Source organism: Aspergillus costaricaensis, assembly GCF_003184835.1.
Source record: "Aspergillus costaricaensis CBS 115574 unplaced genomic scaffold BO79scaffold_57, whole genome shotgun sequence".
In the NCBI taxonomy this organism is placed as follows: Eukaryota; Fungi; Ascomycota; class Eurotiomycetes; order Eurotiales; family Aspergillaceae; genus Aspergillus; species Aspergillus costaricensis.
The window spans coordinates 1-15,490 of record NW_020291857.1 but is presented as its reverse complement, the minus strand read 5'-3'; positions in this window follow the sequence as shown (position 1 = coordinate 15,490).

Genomic DNA, 15,490 nt, shown 5'->3' with positions numbered 1-15,490 from the left:
TCTGTTAGGAAAGCCCCTGCAATAATTTAATGGTTATAGTTATAAAGATAATATTGATAGAACATCATAATACGATGTTATAGTATTAGCCACCCTTCAGACCTTGAGATATTACATATAATATATATTAAAAGCTTATAAATATTTGGATACAAAAGTTTGTGAGTCCGATTGATCTATAGAAATGCTAGGTGAGCTTTCTCATATATTTTGTTATTTGAATATACCTAGATATAGATACTAAATTAATAATTAATCCTGACATATGCTGTTATATATACATAAATAAGATACTAAATTGGTTTGATATCTTGTTGGCTTTTATTAATCTTACTTTATTCTATACTAATGACTTTCTATGTTTATCTGTTTAATAATCATCTAAAAATATTGGTAATGACACTATCATTAAATTAATGTTTATCAGAATAAAATAAACATTTATATTCAGTGATAGAATCTATTTATCAGGATAGAACGCCTATTAACTAGATAAAGAAGTAATGACTAGATATCATAGAGCATAATAAAGACAAATATATTCTGTACTTAGAAAATAAATTGATTCTTGAAGAATAAGTAATTAATGGAAAATGTTATTTTATAAAAGCGTGATAGAATGCCTAGCTATCCGGGTCAGAGTCATCAAGATAATACATTATCATAGTTATAGAAGTCATGAGATTGATCTTGATTAGAGCGCGGCTCTCCGCAGCTCCTTAATTCAGCTGGAAAAAGTTGAGTTCAATCAGAGGGATTGGTCTTTCTAACAATACAATCAAGAGGCACCTTTGAAATACTTCTTATCTTTATATTTGCTCCTCTCTGAATCTTTATTTTAAGTATTTTTTAAATATTTCTTATCTTTATATCAGCTTTTTTCTAAATCTTTATTTTAAATATTTTTTAGAAACTTCTTATTTTCATTTAAAGAAACATGCTGAATCAGGAGATTAACCTGTTTATAAATAATATAATTAATATAAAAGAATCCACCAAGATACTAATAAAATAATAAAAAAACTCAGTAAATATATTTTTATCAAGTAAATATTCTAATATATACAGATAATTATAAATTTTTAATTAAGAACTTTATTTAATTTATTTATTTTTAAAAATAGAATAAATTAACTTATTTTACAATCTCTTTCTATACATGTATTGAATATATTTATATTTATAATATATTTATTTTTAATATTATTAATACTACTAATATTATTATAAAATAATCTACTGAAAATAATTTTCCACGCAGAAATATCTAACTAAATAAAATATTTATTTCAGCTCAAATGCCTGCTACTATATATCAAATTAAATATTTATTATATTTTTCTAGATAAGTTTATATTTTTCTATATATACTTTATACTTATTCTTTATATATTATTATAATTCTAGATATTATTATTCTAATAACATAGTAGCCCGTCATAAAAATTAATAATTTTAATTTTATTATTATCTAAATTTATAAATTTATAATTTATTATAAATAGATTATATAATATATGAAAACTAATCTAATACTCAAAGCCAAAGATTTTTTAAATTAATTTATTTTTAAATATATCTTACAGCTGGTAATCCTGCTTATAAAATATTTTATAATAAAATATTATTATTAATAGCTCCAGAGGCTGTGACGGCGAGTGACATCTCAGGATCACATGACTTCTATTTTATTTACTTTATTTGCTTATTTCACATAGCTTACTTATTTTTATATAATTATATATTCTCTCTGAGCTTCTTCCTTTCTTTTCTTATATTAGAAATTCTTATTAAATAATATTAAATTTGATTATTTAAACGGCTTCTATATAATTTCTAATATTATTTTATTTTTTATTTTTTAAATTAATATTATATACTACTAGTTATCTAGTTTAATAATTAATATTACTTTTTATATATATTTAGTAATACTAAATATAGCTAAAACAGAATAACCTGACTGAGATCTAAATTAGAATAATTAATAAAAATATTTATAATAGCTAGAGAAAGCCATATTAAATTAATATTAAATATTATAAATTTTTAATAATATCTGATAATCTTATTAAAAAAAAAATTTAATAATTAAAAAGATATTACTTATAACCAGTTTCATGAACTGTATATAAAGAATTCTAATAAAATCTTTAATATAATTCTTTATATTATAAAAAAAATAAAAATAAAAATATATAAAATTATTTATTAATAAAATAAATTTAATAATAATTATAATAAATTAATATATAAATATAATTTATATATTATTTAATTTTTTTAATTTAATAATTAGAATAACTAAGCAGCTGAGATTTCTAAATTTAAAAAATTAATAAAGATTTTTAACTTATTTTTATTTAGTAATAATAAAATTATTAATTTTAAAAACTAGTTTTTTATAATATAGTAGAAGCTGGAAACTAATATAAATTATTTAAATATAATTATTATTTAATAAGCTTATATAACCAGCTACTATAAAAATAATATAAAAAAATATTTAATTTTTTAATTTTATTCTAATATTTTAAATCTCTATATAAATATAATTAATATACTTAAATATCTAAAAATTATTTATATTAATTTAAATAAGTCCTGTAATACGCGCTGATAATATTAAAAATTTAAAATAATAATTAATAATAAATTTTATAATTTTATATTTATATTCTACTATCTCACTATAGAGATAAATATTATTAAAATTTATTTAAAAAATTTTTTTATTAATATCTTTTATCTAAGTTACAGGAGCTGATAATATCTTATTTTAATAATAATAATATAATATTTAAATAATATATCAAGAAATACGCCTGATTATTAGATTTAATTAATAATATAATAAAATATTATAATAAAATAAATATTCTGAATTACTAATTATTTATATTAATTATTATTATTATTATTATAATTATAATTTTTTTAATCTTAGTCAAGACCTTCTGTAATATTAACTATATTATTAATATAAAATTAAAAAAATATATTTATATAATAATTAAAAAATATTATTTTATTTATTAAAAATAGAAATACTTAATCCAGGATTATTTAAAAAAGAAAACAGGTTAAATTAAGTTATTAAAAATAATAAAAAATAATAATTTAATAAAAGATAATATTTAAAAAAATCTTTTTTTTAATAAAATAAATATTAATATTAACTTATTAGATTTACAAGATCTGTTAGACCAAGAGAATAAAAACTTTATTATTAAAATTTTAATATTAAATAATAGATTAACAGTATTTATATATATTCTTATTAATATTAAAGTTAATATTTATACTTATATAAATATTATTTTTATTATTTAAATAATCTACTAATTCTAAATTAATATTATTTTTTTAAAACTAACTATACTATTATAAACTTTAATAATAAAATTATAATATTTTTAATTTATATTATTTAATTTATATTTACAGTCGACGGATACCAGTTCTATAGAATATTATTTTTAATATTTAAATTAAATTATTATAATATTATTCTAGAATAAATATAATTTATAAAATAAAAAATTTTACTAGATTACTAGTAAGATAAATTAATATAATCTAATTATCTTTTTTTATAAAATAAAATTAAAACTAAATTATTATAATAAATCTTTTAGAATATTTTATTATAATATTTAATTAATTAAAATTATTAATAAGATATTATCTGACAAGACTATAATTTTTAAAAAATAATTAATATTTTATTATAAATATTTTTTTTAAAATAAAATTTAAAATATTTTAAATCTACTAGAGTACTCTACAGAAGACTTTAATTAAAATATATTAAAATTTAATAAATTAAAATTTTTAATATTAAATTCTTAGGGCCCCCCGGAGCCCCTAAAAAAATATTTTTAAAAAAATTAAAATAATTTTTATTAAAATTATTATTTTTTATAGATATCTTCAGAATCCTGAATTAAAAATATTTATTATATCTTTAAATATAATTAAAAAAATTATTATAGAAAAAATAGATTCTTATAATAAAATATTTAAATTAATTAAGAAAAAGAAGATAAAGCAGATTTTTTTTATTCTGATAATAAAAAGGCCTGGAAAAGAATTATATTTATATATTAATTATTAAGAATTTAATATTTTAATTTATAAGAATCCCTATTTTATTTTTTTAATTAATAAAATGATAAACTATCTTTAAAATATAAAAATATTTATAAAATTTAATATTTATTAAGATTTCTATTATATTTGCATAAATTCTAAATCTGAAAATTTAATTATTTTCTGAATTTATTATAAAATCTTTAAATATTAAATATTACTATTTAAATTTATAAATAAACTAGTAGTTTTTTAATATTTTATTAATAAGATTCTTATAGACTTCCTAGATAAGTTTATTATAATATATATAAATAATATACTAATCTTTAATAAAAATAAAATAAAATATAAATTTTATATTTATTAAATTTTTAAATATTTTTAGACAGCTGGACTCCAAGTAATAATTTATAAATATAAATTTTATATAATAAAAATTAGATTTCTAGAATTTATTATTACTGTTATAAATATCCAGATTAATTCTGTAAAAATTATTATAATTATAAAATAATAATATTTAATTATTATTAAAAAAATCTAATTATTTCTCAGATTCTGTAATTTTTATTATTATTTTATAAAAAATTATAACTAGATTATTAAATTTATAAACTAGTTTATTTAAAAGAATATCTTATTTTTTTAAAACTAATTTTATAAAAAAATTTTTAAATTTTAAAATAAGTCCTGATATCAGCTCATATATTAATTTATTATAATTTATTTAGATTTATATATATTAAAACTGTTGGCTGGAAATCAGGAATCCTTACTAACTAAAGTAATCATCTCTTAACTACCCAACTCAGCTGAGAATCCCATATAAATTCTATAGGAATCCCAGCTAAGATAAATAATATAAAGATAAATCACTTTTTATATAAAATCTTGTATTATTAATATTATTCTAATTATTTAATTATTTAATTTTTTATTTATTATTTTTTATTCTACTTGCTTACCCTGCTTTCTTTATTTAATAATTAAATTAATAATTTATAACTTTAATCTAGAATTATTTATTAAAAATAATAAATAAGATTTTTTATTTTTTAGCTGAAGTAAGAAAACAAGTTAAATTTATTTATTTTTTATTAAAAGAATTTACTTATTTCTTATTTAAAAAGTAAATATTTGCTTCTCTTTAACAAGTTTATTAATTATATTAATCTTTTATTATTATTATAATTATTTTAATCTAGTTTTTTAATTAAAACTAGTATCACATGACCAAGTAAGAGTCTTTTATAAAAGTCTTTTATAAAATTCTTCTATTAATCTGATTAGCCTACTTTGCTAGACTATCTTTCTGATTCAGACTAGTACCTGGACTAAAATCCTAATAATTATAAGTCTAGCTTATCTTAATTAAAAGATCTAATCTACTTAATCAAGAAAACAAAGTAAATATAGTAAATAAATTAAATAAATTTATTAATTAATTAATTATATTACGTGATTGGCCTGCATGGATCAAAAATATTTAAATACTTATTAAATTAAAATATATATAAAATTATATTAACCCAGATCAACTAAATATACCAAATATATTAAATTAGTTAAATTAACTAAAAATACAGTAAATTAAAAAAACAGTTTAAATAATTCTCGATTTATCAGTTAAATAATATAAAATTTATTATAATTATATATAAAATTATAAAATATTATTCAAAGAATACTAAGTAATTTTAAATAATTTATTAATAATATTACTAATTAAATATAATTCACTGTCTTACTTTTATAAATAATTAATTCTAAATATAAATAATATATATAAAATCTTATAAATATTAAAGAAAAAACTTATCCCCATTACAGAAGCAAGAAAATATAATCTAATTTACTAATATTATTTATTATAAATCTAGTCTTACTCTAGTCTTAAGACCTATATTTCAGCATGGAAAAATCTATATTCTAAATATAAATAAATATAAATTTCAGAAGTTGAATAACTATTACACATATAATATAACTTTTTAAAATTAATATTAAATATTTCGCCTATATTCTCAATGATTTGGTTTGAAAAAATTACTGAATTAAATAAAAATTCTTTTTTAATTCTTGATTTCTATGAGATGACCTATAAAACTTATAAATTTAATAAAAATTATTAAATTAATTAAAAATTTAAATCAAAAATTATAAATACAACTTTTTAAAATTAATTAAATTATTTATTAAATTTAAATACAACTTTCAAAAATTGATCAGATTATTTATTAAATTATTTAAAATATATAAATAAGCCAAAATATCCATATAAATCAAAATTAAATAATAGAATTTATCTTTTTAATAAATATTTATATATTAACAAAGTAAAATAATTAAATAATTAAAAACTAGATTTATAAGTTATTAAAAAATTTAAAAAGGCATGTAAAAATAATAAATTTTAATATATATATAAGAAGACAAGGTAAAAATATATAAAAATTAATTAAAATTATAATAAAAATAATGAAAATAATTTATTTAATTTTATAATTTTATAAATATTTACATCAAATAAATCAAATAATTTAAAATTTTAAGAAAATTAGATCTTTAACACAGGATCTGATATATATATTTATAATAATTTATAAAAATTCACTGATTTTAATCCAGTGAATGATAATATAATTATATTAATAAGAAATACTAATATAAAAGTTTATAAATTTAAAATTATTTATATTAGCTCTACTGTCTATATATTAAATAAATTAATTAAATTTAACTTGAAAAATATTATATATATATCTTATTTTTATTTAAATATAATCTCAGCAGGCAAAGCAAAGAAAGATAATTTATATTTAAATTTATATAAAAATATATTTAAAATATATAAAAATAAATAAATATACAAAATTAATAAATAAAATAATATTTTATTTATTAAATAAAATTAAATAAATTAAATAAATTAATAAATAAATTATATAAATAATACAAAGCTAATTTATTTAAAAGAATCTGTTTTTTTAATATTAGAGATTTAGATATCCTGATAAGAAAGTAATTAAATATCTTAAAAAAATAATTTTAAATATTCATTTATCAGACCTATTTAAATTAGATAAATTTAACCTCTGTAAAACTTATTATATTATAAATATAAATAAATAAATATTATACAGATTAATATAAATAAAATAAATATTTTTTAATTATTTATATTAGAATCTCATTCACATGCTTCCAGGAATTAAAAATAAATAATATATTAATTATATATATAATTTATTTACTAAATATCACCTAGGGCAAACCCTTGCAAATAAAATAAATATTTATTAATTTTTAAAATAAATAATATAATTTATATAAATATAATTTAAAGTAAAGCCTTATCAATTCCACTCAGATAATAATTTAAATTTATTTAATTAATTTATATTCTATAAGAAAACAGATTTTCTAGCTATATAAAGCTCTGAGAGTTAATTTAAATAAAATATTTTTATAAAAAGGACTAAAGCTCTAATTACTTAAAAAATATATATTTTATTAATTAATTCTAGATTATCTTATTTTTTATAATCTGAGATAGCAGAAATAACTATATTTATATTAAATAAAATATTAAATAAAGTAAATAATTAGAAGACCTTACATGGTAAATTATATAAATATTTAAAAAATTTATTAAATTTCTTATATAAAAGACCTGATTTAATTAATCTAAAGTAATATAATTTAAAAACTTATATATAAATTACTAAGCTGTCTTATTTTAATAAACTGAATTCTAGAGTCTTGATTAGCTATCTAGTAGAGTATATTATATTAAATATATAGAAAATCTAGATTTTAATAAAACAAAAAATAATAATTACAAGAAATTATATTTTTAATAAAAATTTATTATACAGTCAAATCCATGTAAAAATTAGTGAATTTTATTAAAATAATTTAAAATAAAATCTACCTGAAGCCCTCAATAATGAAGAAATTAATAAAATTATTAAATTTATTAAAGAAAATTTAAAAATTCACAATTCTTATCAAAATAATATGGAAGAAGAAAATTCAATAATTTATTATAATAAAAATAATTAAAATAATGAAATCAATCAAAATAATGAAATTAATTAAAATGATAAAATTAATTAAACTGATTAAATTAATTAAATTAATTAAATTTTAGATAATTAATTATCTACTCTAATACTAACTCTATCTATTATTTTTATTAATAATATAGATCTTTTTTTAAAATTACAGGAATCATCTAATTAAATTATAAAAAAATAAAATTAATCAGAATTACCTGATCCTGGACTATTAAAATAAGTATAAAATTTTATAATATAAATAGATTAAATTAAATTAATAATATAAATTTAATTATTTTTACATGTATTCACAACAGAAATTATAAATAAAATATTAAAATTATAAAAATATAACCTGCCAGCCTTACCAGCAAATTAAAAAAAATTATAAAAATATTCTTACTAGTAATAATTCACTGAAACTGTAAAAATTAAATATTAATAATTATAAATAATATAAACATAGACTTTTATATTAAAAAAAAAATAAAAAATTATTAAATTTTTTTATTAAAATAGGTCTTTACATATAAATTTAATAAAAATATAAATTTATTAAAATTTAAAGTCTATATTTATGTACAGAAAGATCTTTAATCTAATTTATTTTAAGAAAAAACTAGGGCTTTAATCCTAGGGTCATGAATTCTAAGAATAATATTTATATTAATTATAGTTTTTGATCTTAAAATATACTAATTAAATATAGTAAATATCTTTCTAAATAATTATTTATATAAAAAAATTTATATATTATATTCCTCTGGTTTTAGAGCTAAGAGAAAAATATTTAAATTATTTAAAATATTATATAGGCTATAGAAATCATCTTTATTTTAATAAAAAATAATTAAAAAAATTCTTATTAAACTAGACTTACGGCCAGTGAATAAAGATTCTTATATTTTTATAAATAATTATCTAATCTTAATTATTTTAATTAATAATATTATTATCATTTTTCATGAAATAAATTAAAAAATATTAAAAAATTTTAAGGATTCATTAATCTCTATATATAATATAAAGAAAATAAATAAAGTAATAAAATTCTTGAATATTAATATTATTTATAATAGAAAAAATCAAAAATTATAGATATTATAAACAGATTATATTAAAAAGATTAGTTATTAATTTAATATAACTAAGTAAAAATCATTAAAAATATCATATATTATAAATATTTAAAAATAAGTAAATAATATAAACATGCATGTAAATCCTATTTAAATTAAATTATATTAATAAAAAATTAATTTTTTATTATATACAGCCATTATTTCAAGACCAGATATTATAAAAATAATATAAATATTCAGTAAATATCTGTTAAATCTACTTCTAAAATATTAAAATATTATAAATTATGTGATTTCTTATCTTTATAAATTAAGATATTTTTATATTAAATATTTAAATAAATAACTAAAGTAAATAAATCTAATTTTTTAAATAATCAGTAATATAGTATTTATAGATAATATAAATAAAATAAACTTAAAGACTTATATATATAAACTTTTTAATGGACTAATTAATTAGATATCTAAAAAATAAAAAATAATAATATTATCTATTATAGAAGCTGAATTTTTATCTTTTATATAAGCTAGTAAATAATTTCTCTAGTAGATTCAAATCTTTAAAACTATATAATTTAATCTAGAATAACTAATTTATATTATTTATGATAATATATAAATAATATAAATTTTAATAAATAAATATTTATTATATAAATTAAAATTTAAATATATTAATATTTATTAAAATTAGTTAAAATAGCAAATTAATACAAACAAAATTAAAATAAAATAGGTTCTAATAAATTAAATACCTGTTAATAGCCTGATTAAGTAATTAACTAGCTAAAAATTTCAAAATTTTATTAAATATTTAAATATGAAAGATATCAAATATTTAATTTAAAAATCAGTAAAAATAAATTTATTAAATATTATAAATTAGCTAAATTAACAGGTTTGTATATATGTAAACCTGGAAAGATATATTAGCTAGAAATTAGGAATTCTTATTAACTAAAATAATTATTTTTTAACTATCTAATTTAGCTGAGAATCCCATACAAATTCTATAGGAATCCCAGCTAAGATAAATAATATAAAGATAAATTACTTTTTATATAAAGTCTTATATTATTAATATTATTCTGATTATTTAATTATTTAATTCTTTATTTATTATTTCTTATCCTACTTACTTACCCTGCTTTCTTTATCTAATAATTAAACTGATAATTCATGACTCTGATCTAGAATTATTTACTAAAAATAATAAATAAGATTTTTTATTCTCTAGCTGAAGTAAGAAAGTGAATTAAATTTATTTATTTCTTATTAAAAGAATCTACTTATTTTTTATTTAGGAAATAAATATTTATTTTTCTTTAATAAATTTATTAATTATATTAACCTCTTATTATTATTATAATTATTTTAATCTAGTTTTCTAATTAGGACTAGTATCACGTGACCAAGTAAAAGTCTTTTATAAAAGTCTTTTATAAAATTCTTTTACTAATCTGATTAGCCTACTTTGCTAGACCACCTTCCCGATTCGGACTAGCGCCTGGACCAAAATCCCAACAAAAACTAATACAGTTAATAGAATAATTATAAAAATTCTTTATTAATAAATTAAAAATATATAATTTTTTATAATTTATTATTTAAAAACTATATCTTTATCTAAATATAACTATAATATTTATAATAAAAAAATATTAATTATTATATATATTCTTACAAAATAAAGAGCAGAACTAGAAAACTTATAATAATTAAAAAAATTTATAATTTTTATAAATTACTAAATCTTAAAATATTTTATAATTATTAAAAAATTTAATATCCAGTAGATCTACTAGACAGAAATATTATTTTAATATTATTTTATTATTAAATATTAATTAAAAAAAATAATATACTAGCCAACTGTCTTATATAAAAAAAGATTAATTTAGAAATAATTAATAATTATTATTATTAAATATTATTATTAAATATTATTAAAATTTAAGTTTCTAGAACCCAGCATAATCTTTAATCTAATATTAATAATTTTTATAAAATAAAATCTTTTTTTAAAAAATTTCTAAAAATAAATTTACCAGTAAAAAACTAACTATTTCTTATAAAATAAATTATTTTTATATTAAAATAAATTAATAATTTTTAATAAAAATAATTTATAAGTTTAATTATTAAATAAAATTTATTAATAATTTTTAATAAAAATAATTTATAAGTTTAATTATTAAATAAAATTTATTAATAATTATTACTAGCTCACCCTGGGCAAATTAAGATAATAATATTAATTAAATATTAATATTTCTAGAATATTTAAAATAGAAATATTTAACATTATATAAATAATTATTTAATTTATAAAAAAAAATATATATTAAGATTTATCATCCAGACTACTCTAATCTTTTTTAATTTTTAATTAATTATAATAATATATATCTATAGACTTTTATTTTTTTCTAAAAGATTATTATAAATTTAATATTATTTTTATAGTAATAAATTATTTTAAGAAGTATATAATATCTATCTTTTATATAAAATAAATATTTATATAAAATATAATTTATTTATTTATTAATTAAATTTATATCTGGATAGAGCTTCCTGATATTATTATTTTTAATTAAAAAAATTAATTTATAATTAACTTTTAGAATAAACTATATTAAATTCTATAAATTAAATTAAAATTATTAATAATATATTATTTACAGACTAATAAATAAATAAAAATTATTAATTAATATATAATTTAATAATTTATTTTATTTATTAATTATTTTTAGAATAATTAATTAAAATTATTATTATTTATTAATTTTACTGCTACAGCTCTGCTCTATAAATTTATTAAATTATTTTTATTTATAATTAAAAAAAAATATAAATTTTAAATATTATTTAATTAGACTTTTTTAATAAATTTATTATTATATATTATTATTTAAAACTAAATCTGTGAGTTTACTTACTATATAAAATAAATTTAAATTTTTATATAAAATAAAATTTAAAAAGTATAAGACTAGCAGATATAACAGATTAATTAATTTTATTATTTTATTAATTTTAATATTAATAATAAAATCTTTATTAATATTTATAATTAAAGATAAGACTAGTTCTTATAAAAATTATTAAAAAACTAATATAATTTTATATTTATTATTAATAAAATTAATAATATCTATAAGATTTAGTTTTTTAAAAATATATATATATATTCTATTTTTTATCCTGAGAAGCTCTATCTATATAATATATTTAATTTATTATTAAAATAAATTTAAAATATTACTGTATCTATCAAAGTTAATAATTAAATAAAATAAAAAATTAAAAATATTTTAATTAGTTATTTATAATATAATTATTTTTAGTATAAAATTAAATAACTAGTATTTAATATAATAGATTATATTTAATATTTAACAGGAGATTTTAAAAATACTTTTTTTTATTTTTAAAATTATTATATAAAATATTTTATTTATTCTAGACCTTCTAAGTATCTTTTATAATAATTAGTAATTATAGAAGCTGATAAATTTATACTAGAATATAAGAAAAATAATTTATCTCTGGCTGAAGGCAGCCAGACTTAAATAAAGAAATAATATAATAGTAAATAATATCTTAGAATTATATAATTTCTATTTTATTTACTTTATTTGCCTATCTTATATAGTTTATTTATCTTTATATAATCATATATTTTCTCTGAGCTTCTTCCTTTCTTTCCTCATGCTAGAAATTCTTGTTAAATAACACCAAATTTGACTATTTGAATGGCTTCCACAGAGGCCAGGCAGGTCTTTTATTAAATATAAATAATAATACTGTCTTTTTATTTTTAAATCTTTCTGATCTTTATCTTAATTTATATAATTATTCTTATATTAATTTTTATTTTTTTATTATTCTTTCCATCTGCATTACTTATATAAGATAAAAATTTAATATATATTTTATAGCGCGTGCTGAATTCTTTTTATGAAATTATTTTAGATTTTATCATTTAATATAAGATATAAAGTCTTCTTAACTAGTATTTTTAATAGTTATTTTTATTAAGATTACTATTATCCAAGTACTCTGGAATAAAAATATCAATTTTTTATTAATATAACCGCGGAATAAGAAAAATTTATTATTAATTAATTTAAATATTAAAGATCAGATTGTGTTAGTAAAATAAACTTATAATAATTTAAAAATATTTTAATATAAATTTTTTTAGTTATTATCTTCTAGAACCCCGGGATATAAATAATATTTTATAAAACTAATTATTTTTGAAAAATCTTACTCTGAGAATAAAGCTATATAATTTTTATTATAAAAATTTAAATTTAATTATTATTATTACTTTAAACATGCTAATCCTATTTATATAATTCAAAAAATAATATATTTATGTTAAATTAAGAATTATAATAAGAAATACTGCAAGATTAAATTATAATTAAAACTATATAAATATATTAATTATAGATAATATTATTAAACTAATTTAAAAAATATTATATTTAATAATAATACCTGGACTAAGTAGTATAAAAATAAAAATTAAAAAAACTTATCTTTATAATTTTTAAAGTAATTTAAAATTATAGTTTCTGAAGAAAATAATCTAATATATTATATTTAACTATATTTAATTTAATATTTTTATAATTATTATAATTTATACAGCTCCTGTAGTATTAATTTTTTTATAATCTCTAGTATTTATATTATAGCTCTACTAGTATTAGTATCTATAAGATATCTAAAATAAGATCTAGTATATAATCTAACTAAAACTCCTGCAGAGAATCTTATAAAAGATTCTATATAAAGTCCTGTATAAAACCCTGTACATAGTTTTATATAGAAAATATTTAGAAAAATAAAGCAGGTCAGAAACTTTCTAGTAATTAAAATTTGCTACTATAATGTATTCTATAATTATAAAAGTATAAATAACTCCAGTTAAATCCTTCAGCTAAATATTTTAAATAAATTTAATAAAATCTTTTAATTAGAGCACCATATCCAGAGTCTTTAATAATAATATTATAGATAATAATATTACAAGTAATAATACTATTAATTATTTATTATAGTAGATTTCTAAAATATACTTTAATTCTAACAGTAATACTAAGCTCTATATTATTTATTAAACTAAATAATTATATAATTATTTATATAATTATATTTTATTATCTATTATACTATACTCCTTTCTAGATATGATAATAATTAAAAAATTAATTATTTACAGGCAAGTACCTCAAGCATTATAAAAAACTATTATTATAAAAGTCTAGAAAAACTATACTTAAATTAAATATTATATAAATAAATTTCTTGAATATCTCCAAAAGATAATTCTTTTTAAATAATTATTTATAAAACTGTATATAGAGTTACTTAAAAAATAAATTAAAAAATTCAGACAGGCTCACTCTAATATAAGACTTTAATATATTCAATTTTATTATTTTAACTAATCAGTGACCTAACAGAATAAATATCTATATCGAAAAAGTAATTCTAAAAATATATAAAGTTTTTTGAATAGTAGCAGCAGCTGCTGCTGTAAAATCTTTATTAAAATATATAATACAGAAAATAGTATCTCACTAGTAACTGAAGTTATAGTAAAGATAAAGCTACCAGTACTATTCTTTATAAAAATATTTAAGCTAGTAAAAATACTTAAACTAGTAGAGACAGAGACAGTAATAAAAATAGAGATAATAAAAATAATAAAATTAATAAAATTAATAAAATAATAAAATTGATAAAATGAAAGCCTGTAAATTTAATCTCATATTTTATTCTCTAATATAAGATTATTAATTATCTAATTTATAATGTTTTTTAAAAATACTGCTAAACTTTACTAATATCTCTAATATCTAAATTAATATATTTACTAATATTTTCTCTAGGATTCTCTCCAGAGCCTCTGTTACAGTATTTATTATTTTATCTATTATTTTATTTACTATCTTATCTAGTATTTTATCTAGTAGATTAATAATTTCTTTGTTCAGCTGGCTTATATACTTCCTGCTATTAAGATCTTTAGTTATTTTTTATCTAAGATTACTCTTCAAGATCTAATATATTTATTTATATTTTTATTATCTGATACTACTATTCCATTGGCAGGCTTTCTTAAATATAAAAATATAATAAATATAATAAATATAATAAATATAATAAATATAATAAATATAATAAATATAATAAATATAATAAATATAATAAATATAATAAATA